Genomic DNA, 14,843 nt, shown 5'->3' on the forward strand with positions numbered 1-14,843 from the left:
TAATTTTGCCCTTCTTTTTCGGTACCCCATTTCGGGGGTCCGTTTTGACCTGAATAGTCAATATGGATATTGTTAAAGTCGTATGGATGAGTATATTACTATTTTAATAATGTGATGTCATTTTGGTATTGTGAAGTGAAGATGGGTGCTTGGAGAGTGATTTGAGGTTTTGTGGTTCGTCCTTGAGGTAGGCTTCTATCTACTCTTTTTCGTAGATGATTTGTGATACATATTGCGTGTGAATGTAAATGTTAAGTTTGATTATATATAGAATGACTTGTTATTGAATATTGAAATTTTGGTAATTAGATGAGGGTTTCGGACCCGTATGGTTGAATATTTACGGTCTTTTAGAATCTTATTATCTTCTCCCAAGATTGGACTGATTTTTAGCATGAATATGATATGGTGCTATATTTGGGATGTGGTTTAAGTGTTGAAATCATGATTAGTATGATTAATCTTAGTTGGGCTAGTCTAGTGGTCTTGAAATCGTAAATTCGGTAGATTTCACTTAAATGCTCATGTTTTCAAATAAAGTTCCTATCTTATGATTGGTTATGTCTTAATTGACATCTAGAAGTGAATTAGATACCTTAGCCTAGTTTGGGGGTATAGATTGCCTAAATTGGAAATTGAGGATTAAAAACGAGTTTGTTCGGCCCACTTAGGCCAAGACTTGTATTAGCTCTTGTGGACTTAGTTGCGGATGTTAGGCCCAGTTGAGACTAATGATCCTTATTTATAAGATTTACTTGGTGTATTAAAAAATTATGATGACTTTTTTTGGATTATGATTAATGGCCTGTAGAGATGTTAATTCCTCTTAGATACGATATTGGGCCTCTAAAGATGCTATTTTCTCTTAGACATGATGTTGGGCCCTTAGAGATGTTATTTCCTCTTAGACATGATGTTGGAACCTTAGCGATGTTATTTCCTCTTAAGCATGTTATTTGGCCTATAGAGATACTATTTTCTCTTGATACTATATATGGCTTATAGAGACGATATTCCTCTTAGATATGATGATTGACCTAGATTGGTGATATTTCTTATAATCATGATATATGACCTATTGATATAAGATATCTTATAGATAGTTACATGTTTATTGATATTATACCTCCTAGATGTGAGATGCCTCCTATGTGAGACATAAATTTTTTATGCTTATTGATATTATATAGATATGACATACCTCTTATGTGAAAGATGATTATTCTTATTGAGATCATACCTCCTATATGCTAGATATCTCCTATACGTGAGATGATTAGAGATATGCTATGGCTTATAAATATGTTTATGGATATGAGTTTCGAATATATACATAGACCAAAGGCTGTGATTATTTCATTGTTATTATATTTAATGTACTATTGGGTCGAAGGCCATGTTAAGATATTGGTTGGATATTCGAGAAGTTCTTATCCTTATACAGGATATAGTTATAGTTTATAATTTATATGTATGCACGTATATAAATTTCTCCTATATGGGATGGAGGAAGATGTGGTATGATACTTATTATTCCACTGATTGAATGCTGGTGATGGAATGCATAGATTCGATATATTCATGATTATTATAACGGTAATTGATATCACTTTATATAAGATGCGATCTTATGATTGTTCTTCCTAATTAAGCGTTAAGCTACGTGGTAATTAGTTGCCTATTATAGATGACTATAGCACTTGATGACTAGGAGCCTAATGAACTAGTTAATAAACCTTACTTAGTTGAATTATGATACCTAATAATAGTTGATATGTGGTTAATGGTGTTGTTAAGTTTAGCATAGGTGGAAATTAGTTGTTACTAATAACTAAGTTTATGATGTCGCTTAGTTGTTAAATAAGATTTGTGTATTAATGAGGTTAGATAGTAAAAGAGGTTAGTTATAAGAGATTACTAGTTAATAATAATTAATGGATATAGGTTGATAAGTGTCCAAATTAAGGATAGTGGTCTTTTGCTAGATGATAACTAGTGAGAATATGATAGTTAGAAATGGTTAAAGGTTAACTGGCGATTAAGGTCTAGTGGTGAATCTTGTCTAAGTGTTAGATATTAGATGTGATAGTTAATAATGTTTATGTGAAAAATTGGTTAGGCTAATAATGAGAGGTAATATGATGACTAGTGAATTAGCGGTGTAATGATTAATAGGTAGTAAACAATGGCTAAATAGAATATATTGATGAGATAGTTATCTTTATGGTGTTATGTTTATGGTTATGAGTACTTGATTTATGTTATTCTTTTACGTTAATTGATAATGATAGATTGATACTCGACAAGGTCGGCGGATACTATGATGATATATTGATACACGACAAGGCCAGAGGATACTATGATAATATATTGATACTTAAAAAATTCATAGGATTCTATGATAATATATTGATACCTGGCAAAGTCGGAGGATCATGTTATGATATATTGATACCCTGTAAGGTCGGAGGATACTATGATGAGATATTGACTCTCGGCAAGACTGGAGGTTGATTATGATGATGGTCATGATGATAATAGTTATGATGAGTTGTGATATTGCTTATGTACTTTACATTTATTCCTACATGCGTATTACGTATCACCAATATGCGTCTAAGTCTATCAGCCAGTATGGGACGATTGCATAAAAATAAGCCTTGTGTTCTTGTGTTTTGATTTATCCTTTTTAGTCTGGGGCAGTGGGAGAACGAATATTCTCGGTTGGATAGTTAGTTTTCCAGAGTAGCCAGTTATTAACGCTAATATTGGTATCGCTATTATCATTGTTATGATCATTAATATGTCTAGCTTATGATAGATTGATCTTGATCCGCTATTGAGATTTAAGATATGTATTCAACCTCTTCTATCTTATGATTGCATTATTATTCACGATTATATCATGTCTAACCATGTGGATTTGAAACCCTGAGTATAATGGAATTTAATCCTAATAGTATTCTAATGAGGTCTTAATATGAGAATATGATGATCTAGGTTATGCTTTGAGATGACATCACGTCTAATGTATATGTATATATATGTATGTATATATATAGCTATATGAAGCTATGGAATTATCGTATATCTCTCCCTTCATTTGTTCTTATTGTATATTCATTTCTTCGCCTTATATATTGTTATATATTCATTATTCATACATTGGCTTGGGATATATAGTATAGCATCGAATGTAGCTGGAATAGAATAGTTCACCCTTGATGCTTCCTTAGTCTTATTATGTTACCTTCTAGGACCCAAATAGGATAGTTGTTCCTTATTATCTTATTGACTTGTGATATGATTTTTGAACTCTGGGGTATAGTTTTTATTTTGTTTATATGTTGTATATATCTACTTTTTCTTTGGAGCTCAGTTGGAAGTTGACTGCTGAATACCACTCGTATGATACTCATACTACACTTGTGTAGTCTGTAGATCATAGTACGGATTATCATTACTGATGTGTGTATCATGCAGAGCAGCCATAGTTCAGATACTTAGAGTGAGCTCCTGACGTTTGGGGTATTACTTATCTCTCTCTTATGTATTATACAAGTCTCTACATTGTATTCAGAGATAAGTTGTATTAGTATAATTCCCTTGACATTTCTCCCTTGTATTCTTAATATATTAGAAGTTCTTGTATTGATACCACTGGGGTTTGGGATTCACTTATGTAATAATTTTTATCTCATTTATTCCGTATTCTTTTCCTTATATTTTGGGTAGTCCGTTACTAGCTGTTTGGGACTATGGGTTGGCTTGCCTACTAGTGGATTATGGTACGTATCATCATGAATTGAGAAACTACACTATAATATTTTAGACTTTTGGCCACACTAAATTTGGACAACACTTTCAAAGTGTTATCTAAAAGTATTTTTGACTACACTTTTAAAGTGTAGCTTTAGTTATTAGCTTTTGTCCAGTTTATATTGACAACGCTTGTAAAGTGTGGTCTTTAATAATATAGACCACACTTTATAAAATATCTTATCATACTGTAATTTGCAATACTTAATTACACATGTGACTATGCTTTTAAAGCGTATTATTTTTATAATTCTAAAAAAAAAAAACACTTCACAAGTGTTGCTTTATATTTTTCTAAAATTTTCATTAAAACATTATATTCTCTCCGACGTATTAAACTCTCCCCCCAATTTCTAATTAGATGGAAAAAAATAGTAAACCGATATACTCAGCTCTAATTTCACAAATATACTCAGCTTTAATCCCTCGTCACTGCCCAAATCCCTCGCAAGCTTGCAATAAGATCAACTCAGGTACCTATTTATTCTATCCTTACTAATCTCTAATCTAATTAAAACGTAATTGATGGTGAGGGTAACATCAGACTCCATACAAAGATTGAGAGGCTTGAAGATGGGTTCCAATTCATTGAATAGCTAACGGTTCAATATAGCCTAGGTACCTGTTTCTTCTTTCAATAGAGCTCACAATTTCTCCCTAATTCCTCTTTGTTACAACAATCTATGATGTTACAATTGGAAATTTTGACGCTTTAGTTGGGAATTTTACACGTATTTCAGTTCTCGTCAGTTTCAGTCATTGAAATTTCCCTGAAGCTTCATCACACGGAAGGGTTTTGCTGGAATAAAGATTATTAGGTAGAACTTTATTATTGCATATAGGTTTATTTCATGTCTATTTTTATCAAGAATGATAAGCTTTCTAGGTACATTGTGTATCGAAAGTGTTGTACATTTTTTAAGATGGGTGAAATCCATTTTGAATTGAGTTTTGATGTTTCTAGAGATGATAATTATACAGGTTAGCTAGAAAGGGTAAATTTTGACCTGTAGCTCATCTTACTTTGCCAAAATTGTGTTGATGGGTATTTGTTTATGAAACTAAACGATGATAGAGCACGCCTTGAATCATATGCCTTGTCAACGTTAGTTCAATACACTTGTACCTTTAGTTTCATGGATTCACGAGGCAATTTCTCCTACAAAAGTAGCAATCATAAAACATATACATGAACAGATCTTGTACCCCGTTTTAAAAACCATCAGATAATAGTCTGCTTTTTAATTCTATTTTTTATCCCATAAAATCTTGAAATCTTCACTTTATAATGTTTTTCCAAATTTGGCTACAAAGGTTACAATGACTTTGTAATTATTACTTTTGTATTGTAGAATCATTACCTGTCTCGATAGTCTTTTCGCAAGTATATGGTCTTCTGGAATGACGAATGAACTAACTTATGAAGGTTTTAGGTTATGTTCCTCGGGCTCTTCAAAATGTCATTGGGTATATGTTGGAACCTTCAAAAGTTGTGCACTATTGAAGGATCCAACACGGGTGCGACCACATTTTTGAAGAGTCTGAACAACTTAGGTTTTAGGTAATTTTTATGTTAAGTGTATGCCATTGCTATATAGCTAATCCAAGTTAGTTAGAGGTTTCATTTGGTAGCTTTACTTTAAACTTTACCAAATGCTCAAATGCTTAATGTGCACGTAATAGTCGACTTTGCCAAGGAATGTTTTACACGTCTCTTGCATTTATAGCAAGAATTCGGGACAGATAGAAGGTGGTCTTACTATGAGAACTAGTTTTTTTTTAGGAACCAAAATAGTTTTCTTAGAGATCTTGATCTGCAGCTTAATATTCTTTACCCTTCTAATTTGGCATAAATTATGTTGCCACATATTGTCAAAATCTGAGCAGCAAATTAGTTAATCATTATATGATGTTTTGGTTATCAATGATTGTCTATGATTTAGTCTTTCTCTATTATATAGAATTTGCGAGTTTTCTCTCAAAGGTTGTAAAGTCCGATCTGGTTTTTGTAACAACATGTGGAAAAAATGAATTATTTTAAAATCTGGGAACTTGTATTATTTGTGAAAAGATCTTTGCAGGTGGTATTCTCTCAAAGGTTATTAATTATGTCATCATAAGCTGTATTTTGCTCAACAAAGGGAATTTCTTGATTTACTTCTAGGGGAAATATTTATTTTACTTTTTACCTTTCCACTTCTACTACTTAACTCTTTCATTGATCTTCTTGTCTTATGTTTATCAGTGAAATTAACAATAGCATTGTACCCAACATGTTTATCAGTGACAATGTCTTACATAATCTTTTGTTATTGGAACATATATTACTCACTGAATTTACACTTGATTTCATTTATTACATTGGAATGACTTGTACTATGTATTGCTTTACTTGTTCTAACATTTTCTAAATGTCATAATATATGCATGATTCAAAATTATTATCTTGGTGAACTATTGATTTTCAATTATTTGTTTATTTAGTTTAAGAAATTGACCTCATGATCTCTCTTACTGTATATTATTAAATTAATTATATGTTTTCTGAAGCATGCAACATTCTGAAGTTCAATTTTTTTTCTTTGAGAAATTAGAACATTCATTCTGAACTTCAAAAAATTGTATCTACAAAATTTCAAAGAGCTATCAGCTACATATGATGGACTGGTAGAGAAAAAAAAACAGTGATGGCATAGGGAAAAACAAATCATATTGACTTGAATTTTTTTGTGTAGCATTTGGAGGACAAGAATGAATTAGTTGCCCAAGAAGATTTGATGTTCTCATTTCTAATTATCTTGATCCGATTGTATGTATGATAGTGCAAGAAGTTGTCACTCAACTACTTACCGTATGACGAATCTGGAAGCGAACTATACAAGAAAGAAGGATCTAAAAGAAGAAAATCTAGAAGGCATTAAAATGATGTTTATCCCTTATCAAATAATGATATAAGTAATATTCGCCGCTCAAAGGTATACATAGAAGCTTATTCAGCATGAACTTTGTTTTACTGTGCTATCACACTTTTCTTTTTCAAATAATTTTTTTACAGCATTATAATTTTTATGTAATTTATCAAAAAATTGTCATTTTTATAAAGAACTGTCAATTTATTTTATTTCCTGAAATTTTCCTGACAAGTAACTTAAAGATATGACTATCTTGACAAAATTTAGTTACACGTTTCATATACTCGGGTAGCTCTATTTATTGACACACTGTGGCATCTAAAGGCAAAGGATATGCTTCCAGCAATTTGGTTCATCTTCAGTAGGAACGGAAGTGATGTGGCTGTCCAATATCTTGAAGACTACAGGTTACTAGATGAGTGTGAGACAAGTGAAGTTGAACTGCCACTCAATAGGTGTCGTATTCAATACCCCAATATTGTACGTGTATCTGTATTGAAATGCATCTATCAAGGAGTGGCTTCATATGTGATGAACTACAAAGGATCACTTCCATTGGAGAGCAACCCATACCAAGGGCGGCACATGCTGCTACATACAGTTGTGTGAACTATGGTTGTTATTCAGGTTTGTACTTGGCTGATAGCTTTGTTTGCTTCGTGTATGATGATGTCGTTCCTCCTCTTAAGATGTTCTATTATTATCCATCTCAGGGTGGAATTGGTCCAACTTGTTTGTCAGCTGAGGGTCTTCATGTTCTGGACCTTAACAAAGACAATGATGGCATTGTTTAGCACCTGTGGAGTAATGTCTGCAGTAACAATGATGGCATTGTTTAGCACCTGTGGAGTAATGTCTGCAGTTATCATTTTGGAAGTGTAGGAATATGTAGGTGATCAAATTTCAATTGTTTACACAAGTAAACTCGATCTAATGAAGTGAATGATAGAGTTTTTGAACTATTGTTATGCTTGAGTACATTTGGTTGTATGGAACTTATTGCTAGTGCAAATCATTAAGACATTGAATTCTAATTATGTATAGTAGTAAGACTTATTTTTTTGAAGTTTATTACAAACATAACATTTGAATTATTTATAGATAATTTGGTACTTGAGAAAGTGTGAAAGAAGAAGCTGAAGCACGACATGTCTGCTTCAGTTACTTCAATCGTGATTTTACTATATCATCCCTAATTAATTAATATAAGTAATTTATGTATTAAAAAATTAATATTATTTAATTAAAAAACATAAAACAGATATTTATGACATGTCTATTTCAGCTGCTTTAATCGGGAAAAAGGTAAAATAGATATTTATGACATGCATGTTTCAGCTAATTCGATCGTGATTTTATCATATGATTCTTAATTAATTACTATAAGTCATTTATGTATTAGAAAATTAATAATAATTAAAATCTATTATAGAAGTATGAAAGAAGCCGCTAAAGTAGGCAGCTTGTAGACGACATGCCTGCTTCAGCCTCTTCAATCGTGATTTTATTATATTATCTCTAATTAATTATTGTGAGTCATTTATGTAGGAATGTCAAATGGACGGATTGAGTTGAGAATGAAAAAATGAAACGGGTTTAATTAGATATTGGGTTGGGTCATGACCCGCTCAAATTTGCTTCGGGTTGAAATGGGTAAAATATTAGTTTGGGTCTTGGCCCGCTCAATAATTGCTATAATGAATTTTCATCCGCCCAAATTTTAATTAAATAATTGGTATAATCAATTTTCAAAGATCAACTACACAATATATACTCATTAAATAATTGGTATAATCAATTTTCAAAGATCAACTACACAATATATACACGAAATGAAGAAACAGGAATGAAATAACCTCTTCATCAATTTAGTGCTGCCATGGCAAAGGCAACAGTTTACATCCAAAATCCAAATTTAAATACATAGTGGAAGACATAAGTCTTAAGTGATAACTCTGTTATATGTTTATGATGCTGCTTCTCAGGGTTAATAAGATGTACAATATTTCAAAAACTTTCAACCCGAAAAACATAAAACTAGCAGTAGGAATCACAGCATTAAATACATCATAGCAGTTAATCCACGCCGTTTCAGCTCCCAATGCTCAAGTCAAATGTGTGCTGTATTGATATTCTTTGTGAAAACTCCCTGCTGCTAGACCACGGCAATAGAGTTGATTAGATAACAGCAATACCAAGCCAGCACCTTCAATAATGCAGTAGCTTTGAAACAACGGATTGGATTATCTATGAAGAACGTCTCCTTTAGACTGTCTTAAACTGAAATGCAGAGAAACATAATTTGGTTATATCACCTTATGAACAACTAACAAGTTAATAACTTCCTGTGAATCTAGAGATATGTTAAGGAGAGTGAAGTCCTTGTAACAACTAACAAGGCATCTAATTCAATGTTGATGTCATTTTTAATTAGCAAGTGTTAAAAAGGAGGTTGATCATCACAAAACACATCAGCAAAATACACACACAACTAGCAAACCTTTTAAGGACCATGGTTGATCATCAATTCTCCTCAGACATACAAAATTGTATTACTGATTCACCATTTCCTTTATTAAACTTCGATTCGAGTATCAATTTAATGAACCAGTTTCCAGATATGATGTCCATTCTATGTTCATCAGACATGTCAAGTTTCAATTTACATAGCTCATTAGAATTTTCCCATGAGAATATTTTCACTCAAGTAGCTGAGTTTCCAGGAAATTTACAAGAAATTTTTCAAGGAAATTTTCAACAAGGTGATGCCAATATCAATGCCTTGGAAATTCTTCCAAGAAATGACAATATTAATGAAAGCAAGAAAAGAAAAAAAGTTGATAGTTCAGCATATTCATATCCTGCAGTTTCTGTCACTGGAACTAAAAGGAGAAATGTAAGTTCATTTTAAGATGATACTACATTCATGGATACAATGTATTGCATACACCTTTTCTCTTAGACTGGTTAAGTGGAACAACAACAACAACAACAAACCCAGTGTATTCCCACCTGGTGGGGTCTGGGGGTAGGATGTACGCAGTCCATACCTCTACCTCTGAAGAAGTAGAAAGGCTGTTTCCGATAGACCCCCGGCTCAAGACACGCGGTACCACACAAACACATAGTAAAGCACAGCACAAGGTTACAAGATTACATAACATAAATACGGCACCCATAAGTAATCTAAAACAAAGGAAAACACACAGATCCATAATAAAACATGGGACACGGGCTCCTAACATGCATAAACCCCCACCAAGTAGTTCCCTACACTAGCGACTCAGGCTGGCCCTAGTCCTCTGCCCTGATTCGCGTCCTCCAGACCTTCCTATCTAGGGTCATGTCCTCGGTGAGCTGTAACTGCTCCATGTCTCGCCTAATCACCTCACCCCAGTACTTCTTCGGCCTACCCCTACCCCGCTTAAACCCATCCAACGCTAGCCTCTCACACCTACGGACCGGGGCATCCATGCCCCTCCTCTTCACGTGTCCGAACCATCTCAATCGGGCTTCCCGCATCTTGCACTCCACTGGTGTCACACCAACCTTCTCCCGGATGTTCTCATTCCGAACTCTATCCCCTCTAGTCAGCCCACACATCCAGCGCAACATCCGCATTTCTGCCACCCTCATCTTTTGGATGTGGGAGTTAAGTGGAAGATTCATCAAAATGTTACAAAAAGGAGGCAACAAATGGACTTCCATCTCGTCGGCACATCTTGACGCACCTTCCAATTCAATTTTAAACCGAGATTCTTAATACTCTCTACAAATTTAATTTTCCTTCCCACAGAACCTTTAACATACTTTATACTTTCCCTAATGTTACTTAACGCAAGTTTCAATTGTCTTCAAACCTGCATTGGCAATCAAATTCAAAATGTGGTTTGTACATCGAATATGCACAAAAATTCCATCAGCAAGTACAAATCCAACAACAACAACATACCCAGTATATTCCCATAGAGTGCGGTCTGGGGAGGGTAAGTGTACGCATTCCATACCACAACCTCAAATGTGAGATAGAGAGGTTGTATCCGATAGACCCCCGGCTCAAAATAAAGCAATCCAAGATAAGGAATAGTAATAAAACAGAATAAAACAATCCAAGATAAGATAAGAAATAGTAATAAAACAAGATATAATATAAATTAACATACTCAATAATACCGAAAGAAAGGTACTTCAAGTATACACCACAACATACAACATCCTAACTCAGACTAACCTTCTACTTTAATCCGCCTCCTCCACAACTTCCATCCGGGGCCATGTCCTCGGTAAGTTGAAGCTGATCCATGTCATGTCTAATCACCTCCCTCCAATATTTCTTCGATCTACCCCTACCTCGCTTTAAACCATCCCAAGCAAGTATAGAATCCAACAACTTAAAATGGTCAGTCAACCTATCCACAACACCTTCATTATATCGTGCATTATCGAAAGTTATCGAAAAAATCTTCTTCTCAATTCCCCACTCTGTAAGCATGTTGATCAATTTTGGACCTAGAATGGCACCACTATGTGGAGGAGGTACATGATGAAATATCAAAATTTTCTTTTGCAAAATTCAATTTGTATCAAAATAATGTGCAGTGACACACATATAACCATCAGTAGTGGTTGAAATCCATAAATCAGATGTCAAACATATTCTACTAGGAATACCAGCGTTCATCTTTGATTATCTCTTTATGAATATCATACAATTTACAAACATCAGCTCTTGTTGTGTTTCTTGAAAGGATTTTGACACAAGGATTTAAAAAAGAATGATATCTCTAATCCCCTCGTGCTCCACAAAGTTAAATGGACAGCTATGTCTAACTATAGCCTTGGCTATCTTTTCACAATAAGCTTTGTGATCTACTGGCGTACCTTGTTAGGATTCATCTTTTAGGTGTTTCAAGTGATGGCGATTTAAATTTGAAGTTTCCAAAGTTGAGTCAACCAACATGATAAGTCCACATTTATTACATTTTGCTCGTAATATATTATCTTCATTGTCATTTTGTGGCAGTTGCTCAAAAAATTTCTACGCTTCAGATTTTTTTTCGTTTTGATGAACTTGAAAAGCTCTCTTGAGCCTCTCTAATAGAAGCTTCATCCAAACGATCCATAAGAAGTGATATAGCGTACAGAAAAAATGTGAATCCACCAATCAAACAACTTTAATTGATGTTTTACTGGTTCAAAAGATATCCAAGCCCCACTCCTTGCACTAGCTACATGTATGTACTATGGTTTCTGCATGTACGTTTTACAGGTTCAAAATAATTTCCTTGTTTGTAAGATTAACATGCTAAAATATCAAGAACTAGTTGGAAGGACCAAATCAACGGTACACATTCAAATTACACTTGTTTACACTAGTACTAATTTAGTTTACGTAATTTGCACGTATATCTCACATCTATTAATAAAATTATATATAAAAAAGAAGTATATTAAAAAATACAAATAAAATGTTAACTTAAATGATATATCTATTTAATGATGTGAATAAATATCGTATGAAAACAATAAATTATATGAACTTATACAGCAATTAGCATTAAAAGAAATGCAAGATTCATTTAAACGATAAATAAACGTGATACCATATGTTACTATGATATATCTCTTCGTAAACAAAATTATTGATGTATGTATACTGTATAACTATCTTTATAGGATAGTGGTAGTGTTTCAGATAGATCCTCAGCACACTTACAAAATTAGGGTTCAATAATTATGCCTTCAATCTCAAGATAATTTTTAATATAATATCAAATATGGCATCTTTGAAGGATAGAATACACACTTTATCACTATCTCCGTAGGATAGAGAGACCGGTCAAATTATCAAAGCCAGTTTATATTAAGATTTTAGATAAAATCAGAACTACCCTTTAAAAAAAAACCTGACCCATAAAGATTTTTTAAAATCAAAGGAAAATTCTCAAAAATATCAATAGATATGCATAATCTAGAACGGGATAGCATTATTAGATACGGATTAGAAGTAAAAGATACTTACATATGTTTTAAGTTGGCGAATAAAATTAAAGAAACTGTTGTTCTTGAAAAATATAGGCAACAATATGGTGGATGATTTATGACAATTCCTAACAATAAAACGATTCTTTGCTTTGCTTCAAGAAATCACTACAATGAAGATATCAAAGTTAGCATCCCATATTAAGAAAATATTCTAAAAAGAAAATATGGCAATGAAGAAAATATGTCAATTAATAAGAAAAATAATGGATAACATTCAGAGAAATAACGCAGGAAATAATGTGGTAACTGAAATACGATATATATAATAGAGGGTAATAGACATCAAAAGTAAGAAAATACATGTATAAAGTTAAAATTACGACAGATACAATGCTCTCAAACTCCTGATAGACTCCCACTAAACCTAAACCTGTCAAAAGACAAGTCAAAATATAACTACCTACTAACCTTTTATCCTAATTTATGACCTTCACATCCTCCTATCTAATGCACGTGTATTAAAAAATCATAATTTTTGGGAAACAAACATACTGTGGGCATGCATTAGAATTAAATTGCACATAAAAATTACAAATCACAAAAGTATGATTCATAAATCAAAAAGAATTTAATCTTTCATAAATCAAACTCTTCTTAACGACTCAGTTGTAAAAGTTGGAGGCATAGATACCATCAATATGACCAAATTTTTGGTGAACTGTAATATGATAACATCAATCATTTGTATCATGAGTTATAGCATTATCCAAAGCATATGTATGTAACACTCCATTGAAAAAATTTGATCATTAAGGAGAAAAATAAATAAAAGAAATTAAATTACCTCTAAAAAACTTATTGATCATATTTTGTGTGCACGATAACAATCGAAGCCTGCATAAAAAAAAAAGAAGACAATTATTAGAGCATATTATTATATGCTAAATCTTATGATTATTCACATGATTGAAAATAATGTAAGTAATTAAAATGTAAAACAAATAAAAGATCATGTATATATACAAAGATAAAATGTCAAAACAAACTACTCCAATAAAGGAGACATTGCAAAAAGGCATGAAAGACAATATCATGAGTTTGAGGATATATATATTATATATAATATTTGACATCATAAATGTGTGTAATTAGAATTTGATTTCTGTTGAAAAAGAAAATTTGATTTGTAGCTAAAGAAAGGTAATTTTATACAAGGTAAAGTAATAAGTCAATATGAATTTAATATTTAAAAATATTCTGCACTTAAAAGGAAAATCAATTATTTTCCTAATATTCAAAAATAAATATTTAATTTTTTCCTATAAATTAAACTTTTTTCCTTAAGTTTTTTCTGATACCTATTTAGTGATTCTTTTTTTTTTTGGGGGTCCACAAGTTTATTAGGATTTAAACTCTTTTTTCCTTGTCCAGATGTTTTTGCCTTTTTTCCCCACGTTTTGTGTTTTTCTTTTTCTAATAATTAAATAAACCTCTACTCTGCTGTAAATGTATTTGCATTATAGTGAATGACTATCAAAATATATCAAGATATACTTTGTTATCTATTATGATTTGAAGCATCTGTCTTTTACTCAAATTAGAAGTAAATTTTTCCTGTAAATAGAAAGACTTCCTTCATTGTAAAACATACATCAACAATATTATGATCTCTCATCCATGAAGAGAAATAAAGAAGTTTTCATCTTCTCCCTTTATTTATTCTTGTTGTTCTTTATTTATATTTTATAACACGTTATCAGCACGAGACTCTGCCAAACAAGATGAGATTATAAATCTAAAGGTAATTTCAAGGTTAGTAATTCCTTATGTTATCTGTCTTTTGCTACTAATAATATAACTATTGTTGGATTTGAGGAAACATAATTGCTTTGGAACCATTTATGTTTTAAATTTATTCCTCAAGAACAATATTATCAAAAGGAATGATAGTATGTTGGGTTCAAATCCCATTGATTTATGCCTAAGACGTATTTATATGGGTAAGATGTTGAGTTTGAATCTCAATGCACCATACTAATGAATTATGATGGCTAAGGCAAAATAATATATTTTTGATGAAAAGTCATGAAACTTGTCCATCGAATGTGCTCCATTCCAAGAAGTGAA

The 14,843-nt window shown here is 32.3% G+C and overlaps 1 long non-coding RNA gene across 5 annotated transcripts; it reads left to right on the forward strand.

Annotated features, from left to right (window-relative positions):
- The first annotated feature begins 4,114 nt into the window (after positions 1–4,114).
- On the forward strand, positions 4,115–7,765 carry LOC107872834. 5 transcript variants are annotated; one of them, XR_001674999.2, is made up of 5 exons: positions 4,122–4,437; positions 4,560–4,637; positions 6,555–6,794; positions 7,056–7,358; positions 7,445–7,765. It is a non-coding gene; the product is annotated as an uncharacterized LOC107872834 (long non-coding RNA). The 5 variants fall into 5 exon arrangements; XR_007056558.1 differs by having other exon boundaries at positions 4,115–4,637; positions 6,999–7,358; XR_001674997.2 differs by having other exon boundaries at positions 4,125–4,637.
- Positions 7,766–14,843: the final 7,078 nt, after the last annotated feature.

The sequence above is a fragment of the Capsicum annuum genome, chromosome 6 (assembly GCF_002878395.1).
Source record: "Capsicum annuum cultivar UCD-10X-F1 chromosome 6, UCD10Xv1.1, whole genome shotgun sequence".
Lineage (NCBI taxonomy): Eukaryota > Viridiplantae > Streptophyta > Magnoliopsida > Solanales > Solanaceae > Capsicum > Capsicum annuum.